This window comes from Mirounga leonina, unplaced genomic scaffold (genome assembly GCF_011800145.1).
Source record: "Mirounga leonina isolate KUSES-001 unplaced genomic scaffold, KU_Mleo_1.0 Mir_128, whole genome shotgun sequence".
NCBI classification, from domain to species: Eukaryota; Metazoa; Chordata; class Mammalia; order Carnivora; family Phocidae; genus Mirounga; species Mirounga leonina.
Window position 1 is genome coordinate 13774884 of NW_023270320.1, and position 12156 is coordinate 13787039.

Below are 12156 nucleotides of genomic sequence, written 5' to 3' on the forward strand. Positions count from 1 at the left end.
CCATAACCAATAGGCAGCAAGTGGCTCTCAATGGGTAACTCCGATTTAGCGATCCATCCCAATTGTTAAAATTCTCCAAAGGAGACTATCCAATCTTGGTTTTTTTCTATCCATGTAGTTGTTTTTTTTTTTTTTTCTGTCCATATAGTTTTTATAAAGCAGGCCATAGGGAGACTTCACTGACAAACGTCCACACAATTAGTTCATCAATCCTTGATTCATCAATTCCATGAGAACATGGAAAAGGAGGCCCAGATGGAGAGTTTTGAGGAGTTTGTCCTAGCATACATTCGTAGATATTTCAAACCAGAAAAGTACCAAGAGAGCGAAGTTCTATCTCTGCCCAAAGGATGCTACTCACTTGACTGATCTCTTGCATCAATGAACTCTCTCTCAGGTCACCTGAGCCGCTCTGGCAGCCAGCCTGCCGAGCCTGGGCGAAGAGGAAGGGATAAAACAATGAGAAGCAGGTTGATGGTGAAGCAGGTTCAGTAGGTGTGAAAGAACAGATTTGACCACCGTATTCATACAAGCACTATGGAGACCAACAGATTATGAGCATTACAGTGACCAATTGCTATAAAAGAATAAAGCAATCACTAGTAACAATCCTGATTAAAATGCCAAGTATTAGACTGTAGATTCATGTCACTTCCAACAGGTTCTTCTCTACATGTTTTAACATAGCAGATGGTGCAGGAAACTTGGCTCCCTGTAATCCCAGGGTTCAGCACTGAGAGGTGGAGGGTTAGTAGTTATATTTTATGTGAACCTTGTCAACTACACCTATTTCCAAAACAATAAAAATGTGCAAGAAATTGAACAGACTTCTCACAAAAAAAACAGGTACTTCACTCTTTGGCTATTATAAATAATGCTATTATGAACATTTGTGTGCAATTTTTTGTGTAGATCTAAGTTTTCAATTCTCTTAGGTATATATGTATGAGCAGAATTGCTGGGTCATATGGTAACTATGTTTAACTTTTTGAGTAACTGTCAAACTGTTTTCCACATCAGCTGTACATTTTACATTCTCACTCCAATGTATGAGGATTCCAGTTTCTCCACATCCTTGTCAACACTTGTTATATCTGCCTTTTTCATTCTAGCCATTCTAGTGGGTTTGAAATAGTATCTCATTTTTTTTTTAAAGATTTTATTTATTTATTTGAGAGAGAGAGTGGGAGGTGGGTCAGAGGGAGAGAATCTTCAAGCAGACTCCCCGTTGAGCAGGGAGCCCGATGTGGGGCTCCAACCCACGACCCATGAGATCATGACTTGAACCAAAACCAAGAGCTGGATGCTCAACCAACGCCAAGCCACCCAGGCACCCCTCTCATTGTGGGTTTGATTTGCATTTCCCTAATGACTAACAGTGTTGACCACCTTTTCATATGATTGTTAGCATTTGTATCTTTTTTTGAGAGAAATGTCTATTCAGATGCTTTTGCCCATTTTAAAATTGGGTTATTTGGGTCTTTCTGCTGTTGAGTTGTTAAGAGTTATTTAAATATTTTGGGTACTTGATCCTTATCAGATATATAATTTGCAAATATTTTCTTCAATTCTGTGGGTTGTAGTTTCACTTTCTTTTTTTTTTTTTTTTAAGATTTATTTATTTATTTGAGAGAGCGAGAATGAGAGAGAGTACATGAGAGGGGGGAGGGTCAGAGGGAGAAGCAGGCTCCTCGCCGAGCAGAGAGCCCGATGCGGGACTCGATCCCGGGACTCCAGGATCATGACCTGAGCCGAAGGCAGTCGCTTAACCAACTGAGCCACCCAGGTGCCCCTGTAGTTTCACTTTCTTGATGGTGTCCTTTGAAGCACAAAAGCTTTTAATTTTGATGAGCACAATTTGTATTTTTCCCTTGGTTGTTTGTTGCTTGTCATATCTATGAAACCATTGCCTAGTCCAAGGTCATGAAGATTTACACCTACGTAAATCTTAAACTTTTATAGTTTAGCTCTAACATTTAGGTCTATGATATATTTTGATTTAACTTTTGAAGATAGAATGAGGTAGGGGTCCAATTTCATTCCTTTGCATGTGTTTATCCAGTTGTCCCAGCACCCTTGCTAAAAAGACTACTCTTTCCCCTTTGAATTGTCTTGGCCCCTAAAGTTGATTTTTTTTTTTTTTTTTAAGTAAGAACCAGAAAAGGGCACTTGGGTGGCTCAGTTGGTTGAACGTCTATCTTCGGCTCAGGTCATCACATACCTTAATCCAGAGGTCAGAAAGTTTCCAATAACACCCACAAGTCAGGAAACCACTGCCAAAGTCACAAATTCCTTGCATCTGCTTAAAAGCAGTGGAATGCAGTCTTGTCAACCCTTGAGAAAACTCACATCTGCTTAAGCCTGCATACCACTGTTGGCAGAGGAAGAACATCTTTCGCTCTCCTCAGGTTTCCCAAAGCATGGTGAGTGTATTTTATTAGCAAAATATAGATTAAACACAGGACCCTGGAGGCAAGAGGATCTGGAAAATAGAGTTTCAAGACCCCTATAATAGAGGTGGTGGGAATGAATGCTGGTTATCACTGAACAATAAATATACAGCTTATCAACCAGTCATGGACAAATACTGCATGATTCCACTTTTTTTTTTTTTTAAGATTTTACTTATTTGAGAGAAAGACTGGGAGAGAGAGAGAGAGAGAGAGAGAGAGAGAGAGAGAGAGAGCACACTAGCAGGGGGAGAGGCAGAGGGAGAAGCAGGCTCCTTGCTGAGCGGGGAGCCTAATGTGGGACTCTGATCCCAGGACCCTGGGATCGTGACCTGACCTGAAGGCGGACGCTTAACTGACTGAGCCACCAGGCACCCCTGCATGATTCCACTTATATGAGGTTCTAAAGTAGTCAAATTCATAGAGACAGAAAGCAAAATGGTGATTGCCAGTGGCTAGAAAAGAGGGGGAAACGAGGAGTTGCTACTGAGTGGGTATAGAGTTTCAGTTATGCAAGATGAAAAAGCTCTAGCAGTTGCTGTACAACCATGTGCATATAGCTAACAATACTATACTGCACGCTTAAAATTCATGAAGACAGTAAATCTCATTTTTTTTTTTTTTTTTTTTTTTTACATCTATCCATCTTATAGAAAAATCATTCAAAGGGTTATTTTGCAGGGCGCCTGGGTGGCTCAGTCGTTAAGCGTCTGCCTTCGGCTCAGGTCATGATCCCAGCGTCCTGGGATCGAGCCCCACGTTGGGCTCCCTGCTCGGCGGGAAGCCTGCCTCTCCCTCTCCCACTCCCCCTGCTTGTGTTCCCTCTCTCTCTGTCAAATAAATAAATAAAATCTTAAAAAAAAAAAAAAAGACTCACAGGTTAAAAAAAAAAGGGTTATTTTGCCCTCTTTATATTCTACAACCAAAATAATATCACATAACCCCTGTTGCAGTCTTATGATATTTCTCATTCTTCTATTTTTTCCCAAGTGTCTGGGGAGATCTGGATCCACCCTATTTTTTTTTATTTGTCATGGAGTGGGCATCAACTAAGAGTTTACCCTCACTTAGAATCTGCTTCAAAGGGGTGAACTATTTGGACCCTTTTTATAGCCTTGCCTGGGACAAAAACAATTGGTTTAATAATGACATTTATAATTTTATCATTTCATTTGAAATGGCTTCATATGCGGGCGCCTGGGTGGCTCAGTTGGTTAAGCGACTGCCTTCGGCTCAGGTCATGATCCTGGAGTCCCTGGATCGAGTCCCGCATCGGGCTCCCTGCTCAGCAGGGAGTCTGCTTCTCCCTCTGACCCTCCCCCCTCTCATGTGCTCTCTCTCATTCTCTCTCAAATAAATAAATAAAATCTTAAAAAAAAAAAAGAAATGGCTTCATATGCAACATTAGAAGTAAATTAGCATAATTGCCTCAAGAAATTGCAAGTAGTACATATTTGCAACAATGCAAAGTTTAATTTTCTGAAAAAGTTGCACACATATCTTACTTATAAAAAACAATGAACTGTCATCACTTTTTAAGACTGCTTTTGTTGTGGTAAAATATAACGTAAAAGTTACCATTTTCACCATTTTTAAGTGTACACTTCAGTGGTATTAAGAACATTCACATAGTGGTGGGACCATCACCACCATCCATCTCCAGAATGTTTCCGTCATTCTAAATGAAAACCCTGTACTCACTAGATAGCAACTCCCCATTTCCCACCCTCCCAGTTCCTGGTAACCACTGTTCTATCTTTTGTCTCTGTGAATTTCCCTATTCCAGGTACTTCATATAATATTTGCCATTTGTCGGGCGCCTGGGTGGCTCAGATGGTTAAGCGTCTGCCTTCGGCTCAGGTCATGATCTCAGGGTCCTGGGATCGAGTCCCGCATCGGGTTCCCTGCTCAGTGCAAAGCCTGCTTCTCCCTCTCCCTCTGCCACTCCCTCTGCTTGTGCTCTTCTGTCTATCTCTCTGTCAAATAAATAAATAAAATCTAAAAAAAAATATTTGCCATTTGTGTCTGGCTTATTTTGCTGAGCATAATGTTGTCAAGGTTCATCCATGCTGTAGCATGCATTAGAAGTTCATCCTTTTTTAAAGCTGAACATTTGGGTTGTTTCCACCTTTCGACTACTCTGAACAGTGATACTATGAACGTTGGTGTAAAAAAAAAAATCTGTTTTGAGTTCCTCCTTTCAGTTCCTTTGGTCATATACCTAGAAGTGAATTTCTGGATCACATGGTAATTCTATGTTTAATTTTTGAGGAACTACCAATCCATTTTCCACAGTGGCTGTACCATTTCACATTCCCACCAACAGTGCACAAGCATTTCAATTTCTTCACATCCTTGTCAACACTTGTTTTTTTCTGGTGTTGTTTAAATATAATAGTCATTCTGGGGGTGCCTGACTGGCTCAGTTGGTAGAGCATGTGACTCTTAATCTCAGAGTTGTGAGTTCAAGCCCCATGTTGGGCAAGGAGCCTACTTAAAAAAAAAAAAAGGGTATATATATGCATATATATACACATATATACATATGTATATATATATACGTCATTCTACCGGGTGTGAGATGGTATTTCATTGTGTTTTTTCTAAAGATTTTATTTTTAAGTAATCTCTACACTCAACGTGGGGCTCAAACCCACAACCCGGAGACAAGAGCTGCATGCTCCATCAACTGAGCCAGCCAGGTGCCCCTCACTGTGGTTTTGATTTGCATTCCCTTCTGATTATTGATGTTGAGCATCTTTCAATATGCTTATGGAATTTTTGTTTATCTTCTTCGGGAAAAAGTCTGTTTAAGTCTTTTGCCCATTTTCAAATTGGGCTGTTTGTTTAATTATAGTTCTTAAATCATTTCTTATTTTAATCTTTATCCTGAGAGAAAAAAATAATGAAAGGTATGGTGAATACTAGGGGCTTTAGTCTCATATTGGGTGATTTGACAAAGATCTCTTCAACCAATCTTACCCTGGAATTATTAACCTGCAAGGAAAATGAAAGATCTTTTTAAGGCATTTAGGTAAAATTAGCAAGTCATTCTCTAAACCACCATGATTCATTCCCTGTAACTCCCCACATAGCCCCCCAAGCAAAATGTGTTTCTGTGGCAATAATTAAGAGAAATAGCCATGGGGCAAACAAACAACAGTGTCTGCCTCCTGTAGTTTGTCTTGTTTTTTGTTTTTGTTTTTTCAGAGAGAGAGAGAGAGAGAACGAGCAGGAGCACAGGCACGAGCAGGGGGAGAGAAAGAGGCAGAGGGAGAAGCAGGGTCCCCGCTGAGCAAGGAGCCTGATGTGGGACTCGATCCCACAACTCTGGGATCATGACCTGAGCTGAAGGCAGACGCTTAACTGACTGAGCCACCCAGGAGTCCCAAGTTTGTCTTCAGTGTTAAAAAAAAATTTTTTTTTTAAGCTAAGAATTTAAATCTTGAGCATTAACGACAGAATGACAAATACCTGGGGCTTATTTATCTGAACATCAGTGTCCATTCCACAGACTCTGGCAAATGCCCTAGCTCTCTTGAGGGAGGAAGAAGCAGTTTCTCTTCAGACCCTTGGAGGGAGGAAATGCAGAAGTGCTCCAGTGACTCTCTTCAAAGGGTTACCTTCTCTACTCCTCCATCCTCCACATTTTACTTCTACAGGTAGGAAGTGGGTGCGCGCTCAATAGATGTGACTTAGCACCACATTTAAGGACAAAGAGATAGAAATTGGCATCTCTGTATTATTCTTGGTTTGGGGGACCTCAACTGAGATTGAAAGAGTCCTATTTATCATTAGTATAGTAAGATCTCATTTTAATAAAAAAGCATTTTTAAAATTACATAGACATATCTAGTTAATATTTTGACATATAGGTATTATGGGTGGAATTATGTTCCATCAAAATTCAGATGTTGAACTCCTAACTCCCAGTACCTCAGAATGTAACTGTATTTGGAGATGGTGCCCTTACAGAAGTAATAAAGGTTAAGTGAAGTCAGAGGATAGGTCCTAGTCCAATACGACTGGTATCCTTATAAGAGGTGATGACACAGTGAGGAAGAAGGTAGCCTTCTGCAAGTCAAGGAGAGGCCTCAGAAGAAACCAACCCTGCTGACACTGTGATCCTGGACCAGCCCCCAGAACAATGAGAAAATAAACTCCTTTTGTTTTATTTTTTTTAAGTAAGCTCTATGCCTAATGGGGCTTGAACTCATGACTCCAAGTTCAAGAGCTGCATGCTCTGCTGACCGAGCCAGCCAGGTGCCCTGAAGTTTCTGTTGGTTAAGCCTCCCAGTTTGTGGTAGTTATGGCAGCCTAGCAGACTTCTACAAAAATCTTCCAACTTTCTCTACATATACATTCCTATGTATTATATATGTGTACTTACATATTCTCAAAAATTAGGATTATACTCATTTGTATTTTCTAGCCTGCTTATTAAACTTAACATTATAAAGTGTTCTTATGTCTGCATTTTTACAATGTGATTTTTAGTAACTGCCTAAAACATTCATGACTTATTTAATCAAACTGCTATGTGACTTTAACATTGTTTTAATTTTTCACTGCTATAATTAATAAGGTGATGGCTATCTTCTGATTAATTCCCTAGGATTACTACTATTCAGGTAGTTAATAGGTTAAATAGTATGCATACATAGAGGCTTTTAATATTTATCACCAAATTACATTTGAGAAATTTTTGGCTTTCTTTTGTTCTTGTTGTTGTATTTTTTTTTTTTTTAACGTAAGCTCTATGCCCAACATGGGACTTGGGCTCACGACACCGAGATCAAGAGCCACACGCTCCACTGACTGAGCCAGCCAGGTGCCCCACATTTGAGGATGTTTATACCAATTTACACTCCTACGAAAATCTGTGAGAGTGATCGTTTCATGTGCCCTACTTGAATATTAGTAATTTCAAAAAAGTCTCTGCCATATTTGTAAGTGGTATAAAGTGTCATATTGATGTTTACATTTCATTGACTTGATTACTAACAATAACGCCCCCTCCATACACTCCTTATTGACCATCTATTTATAAATTTTTATTCAGAAATTGTGTGCTCATATATTTTGCTATTTCTTTTTAAATTTTTTCACTAATCTATTTGTAAGACTTCCCTGTAAGACATTCTTCTATCTTTCAAAGTAATTATCTCAAAGAGTTAAAGTATAGGGCGCCTGGGTGGCTCAGTCGGTTAAGCATCTGCCTTCGGCTCAGTTCATGATCCTGGGGTCCTGGGATCGAGTCCTGCATCGGGCTCCTTGCTAGGCGGGCAGCCTGCTTTCTCCCTCTCCCTCTGCTGCTCCCCCTGCTTGTGCACTCTCTCTCTGTCAAATAAATAAAATCTTAAAAAAAAAAAGTAAAGTAAAATATAATAAATGTCTGTGTATGTACCATGAAGTTAAAAAATAAAACATTGAGAATACAATTGAAGTCCTTTTTGAATCCTTCCTTGATTACTTATCCCCACTTTATCACTTCAGAAGAGATTGTATTTTATGTTTTAATGTCATAGTTTATTTATCCCAAAACAATATACAGTATTTTGGGCATGTTTTAAAACTTTATATAAATGGTATTATTGTCTAGTATCCTTTTGTGACTTGAATTTTCACTCACAATTCCTTGTTAGGTTCATCCATGCTGGTGCATATAGGCCCTAGTCCCTTCATTTTCACTGCTGTATAGTGTTCCACTGTGTGAATGTACCACAATTTATTTACCCAGTCTCCTTTCCCCCCCAAGTATTTGTTATTAAAATAATCAGTGATGGACACTCTTAAACATGTTTCCTTGAGTGCCTGTATGATGGTTTCCATAGGATATGCTCCTACTCATGGAGTCACTTGGTTATAATGCTTACATATCTCCAATTTTGCTAGATGTTGTCAAATATTCCTATATACTCTCCAAAGTGGTTGTACCAATGGACACTTACACTAGCAGTATTTGTGGTACGTTTAATTTGCTACATGTCCTTTCCAGTTATTGATATTGTCAAGACTCACAATTTTGCTGATCTGATGGGTGCTAGTAGTATTTAAAAAAACTTTTTATTTTGAAATAGTTTTAGACTTACAGAAAGTTGCAAAAAATAGTACAGAGAATTCATTTATCTTTTACCCAACTTCTCTTTATCAACTTACATAACCACAGCACAATTATAAAACCAAGAAATTAGTATCAGTACCTTATTAACTACTAAACTACTGACCTTACTCAAATTTCACCAATTCTCCCCCAATGTCATTGGTCTGCTCCAGATCCAGATCCAATGGGGGATCCCATTTCCATTTAATTGGGTCTCCTTCCCATCTGTGACAGTTCCTCAGTTTTTCCTTGTCTTTCATGACCTCGGTGACTCGTCTTTCATGACCTTTGATGAGTACCAGTTGTTTCGCAGAATGTCTCTCAAAGTGGGTTTATCTGATGTTTTCTCATGATTCAATGGAGACAAAGATAAAAAAAAAATCTTCCTTCCAGATGAAAATGTTTGAAAGGATAACATGCTTCATTATGAAGAACCCTGTCTTCTGTGGGCAGAGATGGATTACTACAGATCATGCTGTTTTGGAGCAGGGGGCCTGGACTCATGTAAGGGGACCTCATGAGTCCCTTCACAAGGGATTCGAGAATCCCTCCCTTCTAGGGGAAGTAAATGCTACCTGCAACCTGGCACAAGTCAGAGCTATGGACAGACTTGGGGCTGCCTTCAAGCAAGTACACAGCCAAGAGACTATAGAAGACAGTGAGTACAATGATCATTTTTTTTTTTTTTGGGGGGGGTGAGGGTTGTGTAGTAATTCCTCTCTCTTTTCCTCAGGCCTTTGGTAAAAGATTTGTTTGAAGTTATAGCCTGATTTTAGATGTGCTTTGCAGGGATCAAGAGAGAGGGTCCTATCCATGGTTGGGGTGCAGGATATAGGGAGAAAGGAAAAAGCAATTAGAAAGTGGTGAAAAGGTGGCTGCAGAGAATGGAGGCCAGTCCAGTGCCAGAGTCCGGCTGAGGGACAAGCACCAACCATGACCAGTGTGTGAAACATACGCAATCCTGGGATTCCCAGAAATACTTTGGAAGAGAAACATGAACAAAAGAACATTAACTGTCACACTGGTTGGGAGCTTGAATGGTTCCTTATTACCATCCTAGACCAAGATCAACCACCATTTTCTTTTTTTCTTTTTTTTTAAGTAATCTCCAACATGGGGTTCAAATGCATGACCCTGAGATCATGAGTCGCAGGCTCAACTGACTCAGCCAGGTGCCCCAACAACCATTTTCTTTGTGAAGCATCTCTCTTTCCTCCCTTCGCTGTTGTTGCTACTTCCTCTAGAGTCACACAGCTACTTGGTAGATATAATGTAGTGGGGACGTCTGAGATACTTTTGTTCTCATCTCACTTTCCATTTTATTTCCATTTCCATAGCCCTGGTGTCTGATTCCAAAAATGTCTGTGGAATGAATAAATGCTTATGGTGGGCTATGCAATGTTTCAGGTGGGAATCCAAAACATCATGTAAGATGTGTAATGGCACGTATAGCTTTTCCCTTCCTTTCCATCCAAGCAGATACTGGGTTCCACGTTCACGCTCACAGGACAGGACGTTACAGGGAGAATAAGGTTTATCCGTAGTAAGATTATACTATGTGTCTCTGAATTAAATCCACTGCAATACGATAAAGCAGCTCTGAGGAAAAAGCAAAATAGTGGTCCTGGGTAATCTAATTGGATTTGGGTGCAAAATATGTAAAATGTTCTGTAACTTCATTAGCCTGATTTTATACACAGTTGGTCTGGTCTTTTGGACAGCTTGAATTCTCAAAACTGTAAACGTGGAGCTTCTTTTTGTTCTGTTAACTGTTTCCTCAGTGCTAAATTCTGTGAATTTGTCTTCTTCCAGTGGGCACTCCTGAACTGTTTGGTTATCCCTGTCTGGGAACTCACCTTTGCTACTGAGAACTTTTGGCTAGACCATCTGTTGCTCCTGCTTGCGCAGCCTGAGGAAAGGGAGGGGCGGTGTTTTCAGTGAGTTAGGGAGGAGAAAGATGCGCCACTGAGCAGGGTAACTCTGGTGGCTGGCCTTCTGGACTTGGGTGTTCCCATTTTTGCTCCTTCAGGAAACATGTTCTCCAACCTAAACTGGGAAGTGTGAGATGGGGATGCATAAAGATCTGATGGTTTTGCTGCTCCCACTGCAGCACCCTAAATAATCCCTCAGCAAATTGCCTCGGTATGTTGCCTCTCTGAGCCCCCTCCCACCTCTGGATGCCACCACTTGTGGTGATAAAGGGCCTCCTTGGCATGGCTCCCATATTTTATGGTTGTATCCTCCCATGTGCTTGCCACCAGCATTCTAGGCTACAGTTTTGTTCTTCAATTTGATTATGCTGGTTTTCATTTTCTCAGGGATTTCTTAGTTTCTGATCTATCAAGACTTCCCCTTCTTGTTTTAAGTTTGGCAATATATTTCCCTATTCTTAAAAAAAAAAAAAAGGCATATCATTTTTCAGGTTTGGTGGAGGAGTGGGGGGAGAGAGGATCCTGTAGACTTAACCCATCGGAACACTGTGGCAGTGTTTATTAGATAATCAATAGGTCTTCCTGATTACCTTGAAGTACCGCAATGAATGACTGAAGACCAGGGAGGTAGAGCATTTCCAAGAGATACTGTGAGGCTGACGGGGTGACTCCTGTCAGCAATATATTAAGACTGGATTGCTAGAATGTTTTATTTTTTTTAGTTTGTCTACTTCCATGAGAAGAGGGAACTGCTTAGCAGTAGAGAGAACTGGTAAGAAACAGTAATGGTAGCTAACATTTAACCATCTCAATCGCTGTCAGCCCTCGGCAAGTCACATTTAAACATCGCAGCCACCTTATGAAGCAGGTACTATTAGCAGCCTCACTTTACAGATGTGGAATTGAGACACAGAGAGGTTCAATAACTCACTTAAGGCTACACATCTAGTACAAGGAACAGCCAGTGGTACAGGTAGGCTCACTCTAGAGTTCACTGTGTAACCACTATGCCAAGACGTGTGCTACAATGTCAACCCTCAGGAGTTTATAAAGTAGTTACTAGGCTGAAATGTCCATAGTATTGTTTTGTAGGGTAAAGGTTTGAAACAAGGCGAATGATGTCACTTCCACGTAACAAGTAGATATGATGAACCAGTAGTTTGGACATATGGTCTAGACCTTATTGTTTTCAAACTCTCCCTCACTACCTCTTCTTCATCCCCCACCCCCTGACATGACAATCAAAAACTTGGTAGTCACCCCTGACTCCTCTCTTTTTCCCACACAGTTCTTCAGCAAATCTGCTTGGTCGTTCCTTTAAAACACAACATAAATCTCACCCACCTCTCACATCTCCACTGTATCTGGGATCCAGAGTGAGGGGGTCACAATCAAGAAGTGCCCACCACCATTTCTGCTGCCCAACTTCCCCGAGTCCCAGGAATCCTAAGAGCCAACACCACACACAATGCTGCTCCAGAGAAAGGCTCATGCCAAGACCCTGTCTGCCAGCAAGAGACAGGCCAAAGCAGAACAGGAAATTACCCCCACCTCCCTTTTGCTTCCCAAATCTTTTCCTCCTGCAAATCCCCACACTTCCCTTTTGGCATATATAGGAATCAGCTTCCTTTGATATCTTCTTGAATCTCTAGTTCAGAGAGGGACTGTGTTC